The sequence below is a fragment of the Macrotis lagotis genome, chromosome 8 (genome assembly GCF_037893015.1).
Source record: "Macrotis lagotis isolate mMagLag1 chromosome 8, bilby.v1.9.chrom.fasta, whole genome shotgun sequence".
Taxonomy (NCBI): domain Eukaryota; kingdom Metazoa; phylum Chordata; class Mammalia; order Peramelemorphia; family Peramelidae; genus Macrotis; species Macrotis lagotis.
In genome coordinates, this window is record NC_133665.1 from 178540120 (window position 1) to 178554944 (window position 14825).

Sequence of the window (14825 nt, forward strand, 5' to 3'; positions counted from 1 at the left end):
AATTTCCAAGAGAATAATCATATATATCAAGGACAAACTTGCTGAGATTCTTTGAAAAACACAAGATGGCTTTTGTAAACAATATTTCACAGAAGACCATTTTCATCATCATGCAACTCACTGAATGAGGCAGAGAACTCATTGTGTTTGTAGTGGGTCTTTTATAAAAACAAAACAAAAACAATTTGGCAGATCAAGACACTTTAATGTCTCTCCTTCAACAAGGTGCCCTTCCATACATATGTCATGATCTCACATGATTCCTTTTAGCAAAGGTGAGAACTCAGGTAAATGAGTCTCCAATTATTTTTACTCAGTTGTTTTTTCAATTATATTTAACTATTCTTGACCCCAACTGGAGGACTGTTGGCAAACACTCAGCTAGAGTGCTTTGCCATGTTCTTCTCTAGCTCATGTTACAGATAAGGAACTGAGGTAAACAGAATTAAGAGACTTAGCCAGGGTCACCCACTTAGTAAGTGTCAGAGGCCAGATTTTAACTCAGAAAGATGAGTTTTCCTCACTATAAGCTTGGCATTCTATCCACTGCATCACCTAGCCACTCCAATTATAATAACAAGTGATAAATGGGAGATGCATACTCACCAAAAGCCTTTATTACTGGTATGAATGTCTAGTGCAAACCCAAACAAAAAGAATTCACTATGTAGGATGCCATAAGAACCGTATTCAATTAACATTATACTAATTATCTCAAGTCCAAGAACACTGCAGTCTTCTAAAGGGAATCTAGAATTACTAAGGGATTTGGTCTGCTATGTACACAGGAAAAAGCCAAGTGGTTGGAGAATTACTTTTTACTTAGATATCTAGTATTGATAAAGGACCTATTATTTGCCCAAATTGTACTAGGGGCTGCAGATGTAAGTACAAAGAATGAAGCAATCCCTAATCACAAGGAGAACATAATGGAGAACATAAACACATATAAATGTATACAGCATAAACAGAAAGTGAATGAGTAGTTAAATGGAAGGTAGTTTGGGAAGAAGGGCATGAATGGTTGAGGGGATCAGCCCTAGATGCTGCTTGAGCTGTATGCTAAAGGAAAAAAGGGACTAGGAGGGTTGGGAAGGCAATATATTCCAGGTGTGTGAGATGGTCAGAAAAAACGACACACAAGAAGAGATAGAGTCTCACATGAGGAACACAGAAGAAGCCAAATTGACTAGATCACAGAAGGTGGGAGAGTGGGAGAGAAATACATCTTAAACATATCTTGGACTGCAAATGTGAGTTTATCCCAAAACTGACCAGGAGGAGGAGGAGACAATTGATTATACCTTTGGAATATATGTAAGTCTCTATGTTCTCAAGTTTTAACCTAAAATAAAAGACCATATTTTAATACCAATATTCTTCTGGAAATTTTGTATGACTATGATTAACGGAATTTGGAAAACTGCTCCAGAGAATTGAAGTGAAAGATGACACAATGGGCAATGGAGAAGAGCATGGTTTGGCATGAACATGTGACATGAAGGAGATTTATTAGTGAACATGAAAGATAATTAATAGACAGACCTATGTGCTCCTCTAGTATCTCTGGAGAATCATAAAAACTCAAAGTTCAAGTATACTGGGTGGACCATCTGGAGAGAATTAAGAGGACTTTGATGACACCTGAATAGGAAGGTCATGCATAGATAGATTGAGGAGCATTCATATCAATGAAATCACAGGTCTATTCAACTTTTGGAGACAAAGATGTTCATCAAAGTTAGAAATATGGGTCTGGAGATTGGAGAAAGGTTAGGGCTAATTTTTGGAGTCATGCAGAGGAATAATAAAGCCACAGGAGCAAATGAATTGGTGAAGGGATAATATGTAACAGACATATGGAATGAAGTTAAAAACTGGGGAACACCTACATATATGAGGAAAAAGGAGACATTGTGATGGTTAGTGGGCTAGGAGGGAAACCAGGAGTTCAAAGTGTCATAAAAGCAAAAGATTTGGAGAAAAGGAAGGAAATGTGTCAACAATATAAAATGTTATAGAGTTCAAATAGAATTTGATTTGATTAAATTCAGCAAAAAAAAAGGATGGGAACTAAGCAGGAGTTAATAGAGTTGTCATTTTGAAAGATAACTTTCAGTAAAAGTGTGGGAAGAGAAATGAGATTAGAAGGGACTGAAGAAGGAGTGAACAGTGAGTAAGTGGAGGTATAAACACAGATACACAGCTTCCAGGAATAAGATGAGAAGTCCACTGTACTGTGCTCAGGTCTCCACCACAGGTTGGAGAAAGGAAGACAGTGAAAGCATTCAAAGGACGGTCACCAAATTGGTGAAGGACAAACCTCTGGCACATGAGGACTGGTTCAAGGACCTAGGAATTTTTAAGCTGGAGCAGAGTAGGCTTGGGGGAGATGATAAGATAGCTATTTTCAGGTATCTGAAAGGCTGTCATTTGAGAGATTAGTCTTTTTTTTCTGCTCCACCCCTCCACCCAAAGGCAAGAACTAGGAAAGATGCAAATTTTTATATGATGTAAGAAAAAGCTTAAAACTAGAACTGCCCCCAAAGTAGAACAAGCTGTTTCAAAATGTAGTGAATGACCTCCTTCTGGAAGTCTTCAAGCAAACGTTAGCTGACCACTTCTCTGGAAACTTGCAATGGGAATTCCACCCCCCACCCCACCCCCACCCCAAGAATAGGTTAATCTGAGGAATCACTGAAATCCCTTCCAATTTGATTCTATGGTTTTTTTAATGGGTCAAACTGGGAAAGAAAATTGAGGAGAAAGGTGGAATGGGAGGTAGAGTGACAGAAAAGTCACTTTAGGTGGTTTGTTTAGGTTGGGGGAGACCAGAGAATGAGTTGAGTAGAAAGGACTGTTTCAAAGGAGAGAAAAGATTGAAGATACAAGAAAGAAAGGGGATGATTGATGGATCAAAGTTCAGAAGAGGAGAAAGTCATCCATAATAATGAAAATCAGAGCTTCAGGTGTTGAAAAGAGGGTTAGAAGAGGAGCCTTCTAAGATTTCCCCACTACCACTTAAATTTCAGTATCATCCTACAGACCACAAAGTAAAATGATGCAGCAAGAGGGCTCAGCTTTTTCCTGGTCTGTGCTCTCACAGAATCCTGACTTAGTGGCTCAGTATTTTGGAGAATGACCAGGCAGGTTGTTTGAAAAGGCAGGTGCACAAAATCTTCCTCTGAGAGAAAATGTTTTATTTCTTCTGAATCTTGCTACTCCTAAACAATGCCTTGCTTTCATGGTGGCTGAGGGAATCAGTTCCTTCCTTGTCTTCTTCCCTCCATTCTAAGTCGACTGCATCTTGTCCTTTGTTCTTCACCAAGTCCTCATCTAAAGCATCTCTCCATAGTATGCTTCAGGACCTGCATTCTGCATCTCTCCTGGTACAGATCTGTATCACTTGTTCAGAGAGATGGGTCTATTTTGAACTCTCCTCTTCACTTCCTCCAGTTCTTTCTTAAGACTCTTTAGGTCTCTTTTGATCACTGAGCCAAGTCTCTTACAGCTTTCCTTCAAGCACTTATGCGGATCCATGGCATTTGCTTATGAGGTCACAGATTTATACACAGCTTGATATTTCCCTATGCCGATCCAACCAGTAGGCATTCTCATTCTCTTCATCTTCTTTTTTTTCCTTCAAGGGAGCATCTGTCACAGATTCCCTTTTCCTGGTGGTGAACAGGAGAGTGTTAGGAGAGAGAGGCAAGACAACTCAAGAGAACAGCTTTTTTTGTAATGGAGTCATGGATGCCTGGGAGGCATCTTTGCTTCTGTTGTCTCCTTGCTGAATCTCTGTGAAAGGTTGGTTTAGTCTCCCTTTTTTGGACAGTTTCCTTTTGGAAGGTCCTGTAAAAAAGCTTAAAGTCAGGGACACTGGAATTCATCCCTTGGTTGGAAATCAGTCTCTCTGCAGGAAACTGAGTTTTCTTGCTGCATTTGAGGGGATATTTGAGACTTTGGATCAGTTAATCTACTAGAAGTGGTGGAAGAAGAGGCTATCTATAGGTGATCTCTGACTCTTCTCTGCATACAGAGCTTTCTCTACAGTTTAGTTTCTTTGACCTTGTCACCCAGGACTGGTTCCAAGATTGACTAGGAGATCTTGACCACGTCTTGCTTTGAAGTCTTCACTTGAGTCATTGCTGCTGAACTCTTCTGTTGAATGGCTTCCCATTATTTGTTTGTTTGTTTGTTTGTTTGTTTGTTTGTTTGTTTGTTTTTGCTCTTTCTCCCCCAGGACTAGCTTATAGGCTAAAGGGAAGACAAGAGCAGTTCTTTTATCTTCTGGATCCCTGACTGTTTGTGGGTCTCATTCCATTCCATGATCCATATCCATGGATAGAAGGGCAGATGAATGAGAGGGCACTGGTGGAGCCTGGAAGTTCTGGCACTATGCTTTTCTGTTCATTGTCTTCTTGGTTCAAATGAGATAAAGAATGGCAGACACTGGGAAATTGAAATTAATTTAAAGAAAAACTTTAGTTGTTCATTAAAAAAATTATGTCTATGCTTGGCATTTTAATTTAACAAATACTTTTTAATTTTTGTATTTTATCATTTTTATCATTTAAAACTCTTTGCCTTAAGCTACTCTTGACACGAACTTTTCCAATATTTACCAACAAAGATTTTTTATAGGTCAGCAATTAAGATTATAGAAAAACACACATTCTTTAAAGGGTTGCAAAAAGTTTCTTGGTTATAGAAAGGAAGAAAACATAAAAATTCTGTCCAATTCCAGAAGACTTGTTTACTGAAGCTTTTCATTTTCTGAATTATTTAGGCATCGATATTTTACATTATCCAGGCTAAACCAATTGGAGTTATCGATGATGAACCAAAATACTGGTATTAAATGTGTTCAGGTACATAAGTCATTTTTGATACACATATTTTTTGTCTGAATTTTCATTTATTGGACATATTGTAGAATCTACTCCCAAATACTATCCTGAAGATCACAAACTCTGATCTTCTCTAATTTTAGTTACCTTATTCATGATCTGCTTAAAAAAGAAAACCATTCCTTAAAAACAAAAGCAATTCTCTCAAATTACATTGAGAACTAACTATAAGACTAAAAGGGAAATGGCTATTCTACTCTTAGAAAACCAATACAGTATACATTTCTTCATTTAACTCCCACTAAAGACAGTGGCATTGGATATCTAGAATCAATGCCTCACTGGTCAAGGGCAGCTCTAGAACCACAATCAATGAAGTTCTTTATCCAAGATGAAGCAGAGCCTCCTTCAATAAGTCTGTTTCCTAATACTTTAACATCAGATCAGTCTTTTCAAGCCCCAATAGAATTGTTCTTAGTCTTTCATAATTCTTTTCAATAGATTAATAAACATAAGGAGCATGCCACCTGCTATAAAGTGTTTGAAGTATTCCAGTGTTCCTGAATGTATCCTTCTGGAATTTCTTCTAACTCGGCTTTACCAATGAATATATTCACCAATGTTATGCCAACCTTTACTGGAATCCCAGTGAACAGAAAATAAAATCTTAACAACTTCAAACATATCTTGTCATTAAAGTCAAAAGGTTTGATGATGAATATTTTCTTCCTATGACCTCCATTATGTCAGATTAGGGTCACAGGCCTGCTCCCAAGTGCCAAAGCTGAAGCCTGCAGCTAGAGATTTTTCTGTCAATATACTGAAGTCAGCCACCTTTTTTTATTTTTTTTATTTTTTATTTATTTTTTAGGTTTTTGCAAGGCAACTGGGGTTAAGTGGCTTGCCCAAGGCCACACAGCTAGGTAATTATTAAGTGTCTGAGACTGGATTTGAACCCAGGTACTCCTGACTCCAAGGCTGGTGCTTAATCCACCACTTTTTTTTAAAAGTTTTTGATAAAAAGGATGACTGTGGGAGAAGGAAGAAGATGACATTTCAAAATTATGCAGATGTTAAAAGAAAAAATATGAATCAAAGTTTTAGAAAAGAAAAACACAAATCACAGAATATCAGTTCTATTCACAATGGTTTCTTATCATTGGATAGTTCGCTAATGCATCAGCCCACAAAATAAGATGGATGTGAGGCATATTTCAGCCTCAAATTCCTCTTAATGATAGGAAGATAAATGCCAAAAAAATTCAGGAAACCTCACCAAAATAATTTAAAACAACAAAAATGAGCAAGTTGAAGATGAGCATTAATAAAATGAAAAAAAATTATGAAATAAAATCAAAACCAGAAACATCAGAGAATAGCTAAAAAAACTTTAGTAGTTATATCAGAAAGAAAGAAATGCTTAGAGACACTAAACTGGATAATAGAAAAATTTTTTATTGATTAGAGGAAAAAACCAAATCAACAAAATAATCAAAGAAAGTGTCAATAGAACTTGAAAGAAAATTAGTGTATCCAAGTCATCATGGAACAGTATAAAGATAAAACTCAACACTTAAGCAATTAAAACAATAATAATTGGAATTAATATAGTATTTTTCTGTTTACAAAACAATTTAAAAATATTTAATTTACAATTTACAAATTTTACAAATTACAATTTACAAATATTAAATCATTTAATCCTCACAAGAAAACTGTGAGATGATATTAGTAGCCCTATTTTGGAGATGAGAAAACAAAAACCAAGAGAATGAATGACTTGCCTAAGGTTATACAACTAAGTGGCTAGTAGTATTTAGGGGAGGATTCTAACTCAGTTCTTCCAGATAAGTATACATGATTTTAAAAGCAAAAGTAGTACATAATGAGTTAAAACAGAAACACAAACTCAGACAATGACATATTTGGGAAAGGATTGTTACAGAGTAGTGCAAATGAAGTGGTAGCTTCGGAAGGTAAATCAAGAAGAGGGAGCCTCAGAATTATTGAATTTCCTGAAAATATTGAAGAAGGAAACAATCAGATCATTATATTTAAGAAAACTATGAGTATCTGCAAACAGAAAACATGTAGACAAGGGGGAAATCAAGCACTATAGGCAAGGAAGAATCTTAGAATTCAAGTCACCCGGATACATAATTATCTAGCTTCAAGAATATTATGACAGAGAAAAAAATTCCTTGTCACTAGAAAAAATGGATATGAGGTATTGAAAAACATCTTTTGGGTGTCATATTTTCCATAAGAATGAGAAATCAGTAGCTAGGATGTCACATACAAGATTTTTTAAAAAAAGGTAACTACCAGAATCAATTTCCTATTGAATCTGAGCATTCACATTGAAAACAAAAATGGGTGTTGGAAAAATCAAGAAAACTTTGAAAAACCCATAAAGAAAAGATTGAATTTTAGGACAAATTTTGGTTTATAGCAAAAGTGGACACTTGGGAATTTTATGATGAAGTAAATCAAAATTTAAAAGTATGAGGACAAAAAGAAAAGGGAACTACCAAACTGCCCTCAAGATATAGCTTGAAAAGCTAAACAGCTGCAAACCATTCTTGAAAGCTGTGCCACTCACAGTCCATTTTGCCTAGATGTAGTCTAACTGAATCTTTCCTCATGTAACCTACATGTCTCCAGCAATCCTTGTACACTTTTTTGATTTCATTCACTGGCAACATTCATTGTGGACTTCTTTGGCTTTTCCACTCTGACCGCAGTATTTTTTGGAAAATCTCATCATCTTGCAAGATCCGAACAGTTTTGGTATTTGCACCTCTTTGGTACCCTCAGACCCTCTGATTGGAGAGTGGCTCCATTAATAATACCTCTACATTTAATGAAGGGAACAGACTGAGATCCCAGATAAATTCTCATTTCCCAGCTGGCTACATTCAACTGGGACTACTGTGGCTTCTCCACCATTTCCCTGTATAAGTACCTCCCTCTCCTTTTAGCCTTCTTTTGTGTTATCTCTCCCTACTAGACTGAAAATCCTTAAAATATAAGACTTTCTTAAACATGATTGTATTCCCAGTGTTTAGCAGGATTTGAATCCATTTCTTCCATCTTAAAAACTAGAATTCTTTCTACTGTCCTACCATTCCTTCCCATGTGTAATTTAAGTTGACAATGGAGTCCTTAGGGTGTTGAGGTTTGGACTGGTTGCATAAAATGCAAAACCGATGAATTGAGGTGTAACAGGGCAAGCAAAGACCCATTCTGCCCACTCTGACTTTTGTCAAAGAGTAGAACCAGGGATGGCTTCAGTATTGGATTTTATAAAAACAAAACTGGCTAGGAAGTTCTTTTTTTTATGTTTTTGCAAGGCAATGGGGTTAAGTGGCTTGCCCAAGGCCACACAGCTAGGTAATTATTAAGTGTCTGAGGTCGGATTTGAACTCAGGTCCTCCTGACTCCAGGGTTGGTGCTCTATCCACTGTGCCACCTAGCCACCCCTAGGAAGTTCATTTTTATATTAAAGCAAATATTTCAGTTTCTTGATTATTGTTGGAGCATTTCAAATAAGGGGTATAATAAGCTGTTAAATTCACTTTCAAAAAATCTGACTAAAAATTGCATATGGCTTTAAAATGGATTCAGGATTTTTCTTCTCTTCTACCCCCCAGATCCCCACCCCACATTACAGAGAAATGAACAGTGTGGTCCCTGAAGTTCATCACCTCCCAGCTCTGTCCTTTCACAAAAAAAAAGCAAAAGAAGGAGACAGGAATAGAAAAAGAAGGTAAAAGCCCAAAGAGGAAGCCTTACCTCTAAGGTGACCTGTGAGAGGTCATCTGGAGAGGGGGAGGCACTAGCAGTTGGAGTAATCAGGAAAAGTTTTAGGGAGGGTATAGTGTTTTGAGTTGATTGGGCTTGGAAGAAACCTAGGGATTCTAAACCAAAGAGTTAAGAAATTTAGCACATTTTATTGACTAATATCTAGATTATAAGTATGATTGTTCTACTCCATTAATCACTGGCTAATATATTTGAGTTTTGGGAGATAAATAGTGGAAAGAATAGTTACAGGGTATATGTATCTAAAAGAATAGATAAATGACCAATATTCAAAAATACCTAGATAGGTCTGGAATGTCGCTAATGTAGATGTTTCTTCCAGCATACAAATTGTAACCCTATTATTGTGCAGATTTGCCCATTTCCTACCCAAATTTTGCCACTAGGGGTCCCCCAAACATCTGGGGAACTTTGTTTTCTCTTGACACTGGAAGGACATTAATGAGGTTCTTAGGCTGTTAACTAGTAATTCCCTCACTCTCATCATGTGACCAGTCCATTTATTTTTGCTCAGACAATTTTTGGAAAGCATTCTTTGCTTTGGTTCTTCATCTTTCCTTAGTCAGTAGGTATTGCAGCTGCTCAAACTCTTACCATACTCTCTTCACTGGCTTCCTGAAGGATATTAATCTTTAATTATTCACCTATTTCACTATTTTATTTATGACTCACAGCCATACAATAAAACTGGTAACACTGATCTTAAAGGTGAGCCTTCGTTTCAGGGAAAGAGAAATGAAACTATCAAAGGAATTATGATTTCCCAAAGATAATCCAACATGTTCTCTTGCAACAAGATGTCTCTTGCATACATCAAAATTATTCAGGATTCCTTAGAAGATGTATTAACCCAAGTAACCTTGTTCAGTGGCATGATGTTCATTGATATCATGGAAGCCATAAAATAAATGCATACTCACTACTGTTGTGGAGCACTATAGATATGGAATGGACCTCAGAGACGATCTGGTAAAATACTCATTTCACAATTGAGGAAAATAAGGATCACTTGAAGAAGTGATTTCTTCAGGATAACTACCAGAGGTAGGATTTGAATCCATTTCTTTTAACTTTAAAACCAGAATTCTTTCTACTGTCCTACCCTTCCTTCCAGTGTGTAGTTTAAATAGACAATGGTGTCCTTAGGGTGTTGAGGTTCTCCAAATCCTTCTTTTTGAAGATGGTTTGGACTGGTTGCATAAAATGTAAAACAGATGAACTGAGGTGTAACAGGGCAAGCAAAGACCCATTCTGCCCACTGTGACTTTTGTCAAAGAGTAGAAGCAGGTATGACTTCAATATTGGATTTATAAAACATAACTGGCTATGAACTTCCTTTTTATATTAAAGCAAAGATTTCAATCTCTTGATTATTGTTATAACATTTCAAATCAGGGGTACAATAACCTGTTAAATTAATTTTCAAAAATCTGAATAAAAATCTCATGTGGCTTTAAAATAGATTGGGGAAAGCTAGGTGGCACAGTGGATAGGGCACTGGCTCTGGAGTCAGGAGGGTCTGAGTTCAAATGTGACCTCAGACACTTAATAATTACCTAGTTATGTGACCTTGGGCAAGTCACTTAACCCCACTGCCTTGAAAAAAAGCAAAAAAAAATTAAAATAAAATGGATTCAGGATTTTTCTTTTCTTCTACCCCTCAAATTCTGCCCCCAATTACAAAGAAATGAATAGTGTCATCCTTGAAGTTCATCACCTCCCAGCTCTGTCCTTTCACAAAAAAAAAGCAAAAGAAGGGGACAAGAATAAAAAAGAAGGTGATAGCCCAAAGAGGAAGCCTTACCTCTAAGCTGGCCTGTGAGAGGATTCAATCTGCATATATAAAATGAATCATGGTCATCTGGAGAGGGGAGGCACTAGCAGTTGGAGTAATCAGGAAGTCTCAGGGAGGGCATGGCATTTTGAGTTGATTGGGCTTGGAAGAAACCTAGGGATTCTAAGACAGAGTTAAGAAGGAAGACTCAGAAATCCGTGCAAAAGTATGAAGAAGAGAAAATGACTGGAACATGTGGAGCATAGCAAAAATACTGGAAAGGTCGAATAGATTGTGAAAGGAATCAAGTACTAAAGAGAAGCATTTCTATTTGATGTGCAGAAACTAGATATTCACTGAAACTCTTTCACCACAAATATGATATGATGGATGTGTTCTTTAAAAACATCAAGGGGGGGGGGATGTGGCAGTTAGGTGGCCCAGTGGATAGAGCACGGGACCTGGAGTCAGGAGTACCTGAGTTCAAATCTGGCCTCAGACGCTGAATAATTGCCTAGCTGTGTGACCTTGGGTAAGTCACTTCACCCCCATTGTCTTAAATAAATTAAATTTTAAAAAAATCAGTTGGGGGGGGTCATGCAAAGATGGTTGAGTACAGGTGGAGACCCAACTGAACTCTCCAAACATTACCCTTCAAACAACTTTTTTAAAAGGTCTTAAATAAAATTTTGGAGCAGAAGAATCAAAAAAGTCAGAGGGAGACATTTTCCAAGCCTAATGCTTTCAGAGATCCATTGGAGAGGTCTGTAACACTGAGATGGGAGCAGGCCTGCAGAGGGGTAGGACCACCAGCGGTAAACCTTGGAGATAGCTGCAAAAGCAGCAGCAGCAGCAGCCTGGGATCTATGAGTTCAAAGATGGTCAGGGGAATGAACAGCTAATCAGAAAGAGATTATAAGAATCTTTGCTGGCACTGGATGCTGCTGGTACTGATTGAGAACTCTTGTCCATAAACAGTTCTGAATCACAGTTTCAGGACAAAAAGGAACACTCTCCCTCAGTCATGGGGAAGATAGGACTGGTCGCAGTTCCATAGCCAATACTACTTATGACTTAAAGGAGCGAAAATCTTTTTTTGAGTAAAGACCAGAGCATAGACCAAGAGAAAGGTGATAATACCTCCCCTTAGATCACATGGCCTTGGAGGCACTAAAAACTTGAAGACTTTCCAAAACCAACTCTGAAAACTGTGGCACCAAAAGGCCTGAAGGTAGGTACAGTGTCTCTCCATCTTTTGGAGAGCAGAGCCCAAGTTTAACAGAAAAATCAAAGTTGAAAAAAAGAAGCTGAAAAAATGAGCAAATAACAACAGCAACAAAAGAATTTAACCACACAAAATTACTACAGTGGCAGACAAGCTACAAATAGCTACAAAAAAAGGCCCAAAGAAAAATGCTAATTGGATCCAAATCCAATAAGAATTCCTAGAAGGATTTAAAAAGGTACTAAGCATGATAGAAAAACTATTAGGAAAAGGAATGAGAATGAGGAAGGAAAATTATGAAAAGAGGATTAACAGATAGGCAAAAGATGAACAACAAATAATGAGGAAAATGTTATCTCGAAACCAGAAATGGTAAAAGAAGTACAAAAAAAAAACACCAAAGAAAAGAATTCTTTATAAAAAGCAGAAAACCAAATGGAATTGATCAAAAGCTCCAGAAGAAAATAATTCCTTTTAGAACTGGATAAATGGGAGATATTGACTCCATAAAACATTAAGAAATAATAAAAATCAAAAGAATGAAGAAAAAAATTTCATCAGAAAAAAAAACAACTAGGGGTGGCTAGGTGGCATAGTGGATAAAGCACCAGCCCTGGAGTCAGGAATACCTGGGTTCAAATCTGGTCTCACACACTTAATAATTACTTAGCCGTGTGGCCTTGGGCAATCCACTTAACCCCATTTGCCTTTCAAAAAGCTAAAAAAAAAAACCCCAAAAACAACTAAGGTAGAACATATATTGAGGAGCATGATTTAAAATTATTGGACTACTTGAATGTCATAAAAAGAATAAAAGATCAATAAAAAGCTTAAATATCACATTTCACAAATTATCAAGAAATACTGCCCTGATATTAAATCACCAAAATAAAATAGAAATTGAATACTTCTCAGATAATTTTTATAAGCAATCCCCAAATGAAATCTCCCAGAAATATTAAATGCCAAATCCCAGAGCTTCCAGATCAAAGAGAAATATGCGGTCAAAAAAGAAAAAAATAACAAATATTGTGGAGTCATTTGCAAGTTCATACAGGATTTAGCAAATTTCATGTTAAAGGGATGGAGGATTTGGAATGTGCTATTTCAGAGGGCAAAGGAATTAGGATCGCTGAGAATAATATATCCAACAAAACTGATTATAATCCTTCAAGGGGAAATGGATATTTAATTTTTAGAGTTTCTGATGAAAAGACCAGAGTTGAATAGAAAATCTGACATTCAAACAGAAGATTCAAGAGAAGCATAAAAAGTTAAATATAAAAGAATAATCAAAAGGAGTTAAATTGTTTACATTCTTATGTGGGAAGATAATACAAGAACTTTATCGTTAATAGGGCAGTTACAAGTTTACATAGACAGAAGGCATAGGTATGAGTTGATTATGTTGGAATGATCTCTAAAAAAATGAAGTGAGGAGAAAGAGAAATGCACTGGGAAGAGTAAGAAGAAGAAGGAGAATGGGGAAAAGTTTCTCACATAAAGGAGGTGCAGAAGAAAAAGATTTTATAATAGAGGGGGAAATGAAAGTGGAGGGAAGTGCCTGAGTCCCACTCTCATTGAAATTTGTCAAAGAGGGAAGAAAACACACACACACACACACACACACACACACACAAAGAGTTGAATATAGAAATCTATCTCACCCAATAGGGAGATAGAAGGATAAGGATTTAACAGATGTGGGGGGAATGATAAGGTGAGGCAGATGGAGGAGGCAATGGCCAAAAGCAAAATAGACTTTGTATGAGGTACAGGATAAAAAGAGAAAAAGAGGGCTCTTGTTTTTATTGTTACTCAACCATTCAGTTGTATCTGACTCTTTGTGACCTCATGGACCATAACATGCCAGTTCCTTCTATCCCCCTCTTGAAAACTGTCCAAGTTTATGTTCATTGTTCACAAGACACTCTCAGTCTCATCCTCTGCTATACAACTTTTCCTTTGCCTTCAATCTTTCGCAGCATCAGAGCCTTTTCCATTAAGTCCCATCTTCTCATTATGTGGCCAAAGTACATAAGCTTCAGCTTTAGTTATTTGATCTTCTGGTGACTAACTTGAATTAATTTCCTTAACTATTGACAGATTTGGTCTCCTTGCTATCCAAGGGATTTTCAACAGTCTTCTCTAGTACCACTATCTGAAATTATCAATTCTGAGGCACTCAGTTTTCCTTCTAGTCCAATTCTCTCAGATACACATTGTTACTGGAAAAAACAGTGTTGCCTATACTGGTGATAGCTCTGCTTCTTGGTATGCTGTCCAGATTTGCCATAGCCGTCCTTCCAAGGAACAGGATTCTTTTAATTTCTTGCTGCAATCTATGTCTGCAATGATTTTTGAGCCCAAGAGCATAAAATTTGACACTGCTTCCATTTCTTTTCCCCCTCTTTGTGCCAAAGTGAAGGAGTAATTGCCAAGATCTTACTTTTTAGATGTTAATTATTAAGCCAGCTTTTATACTCTCTTCTTTCATCCTCATCAAGAGACTTTAATTCCTCTTCACTTTCTGCCATCAGAAGGGGCATCTGTATATTTGAGATAATTGATATTTCTTCTGACAACCTTAATTCCAGATTTTGATTAGTCCAGTCTGGCATTTTGCTTTATGTATTTTGAATATAAGGTAATTGAAAAAGGTGACATAATATGGTTGTGCTCCATTTCTAATCTTAAATCAATCAGTTGATCATAACGGTGAATGGGAATAGGATGAGCTAATGCAGTGATTGAAAGCAGACAGCAAAATGGTTTGGAAAAACAGAATTCAACAATAAATTGTACAGAAGAGACACATTTGAGACAGAAATAAAGGGATGGATTAGAATCTTTAATCTTTCAAGAGAATTGAAAAGGGCAATTGTGATCTCAGACAAAACAAAAGTATAATATAGATCTAACTGAAAGAGATAATAGTATTTGATAAAAAGTACCATGAACAATTAAATAATGTAAAATTTTTACAGCAAATTTATCTGATAAGTACCTCATTTCTCAAATATATAATCAATGGAATCAAATTTATAAAAATAATAATAGATTTTCACCAACTGATAAATGGTTAAAGGACATGAATGATCAAAGGTATCTAAAATTATAGAAAAATGCTCTAGATCACAATTGATTAGAG

General features: G+C 36.6%; 1 pseudogene; it reads right to left on the minus strand.

Moving 5' to 3' along the window:
• Positions 1-3199: 3199 nt before the first annotated feature.
• LOC141496582 (protein FAM161B-like) lies at positions 3200-4384 on the minus strand (annotated as a pseudogene).
• Between the last annotated feature and the right edge of the window lie 10441 nt (positions 4385-14825).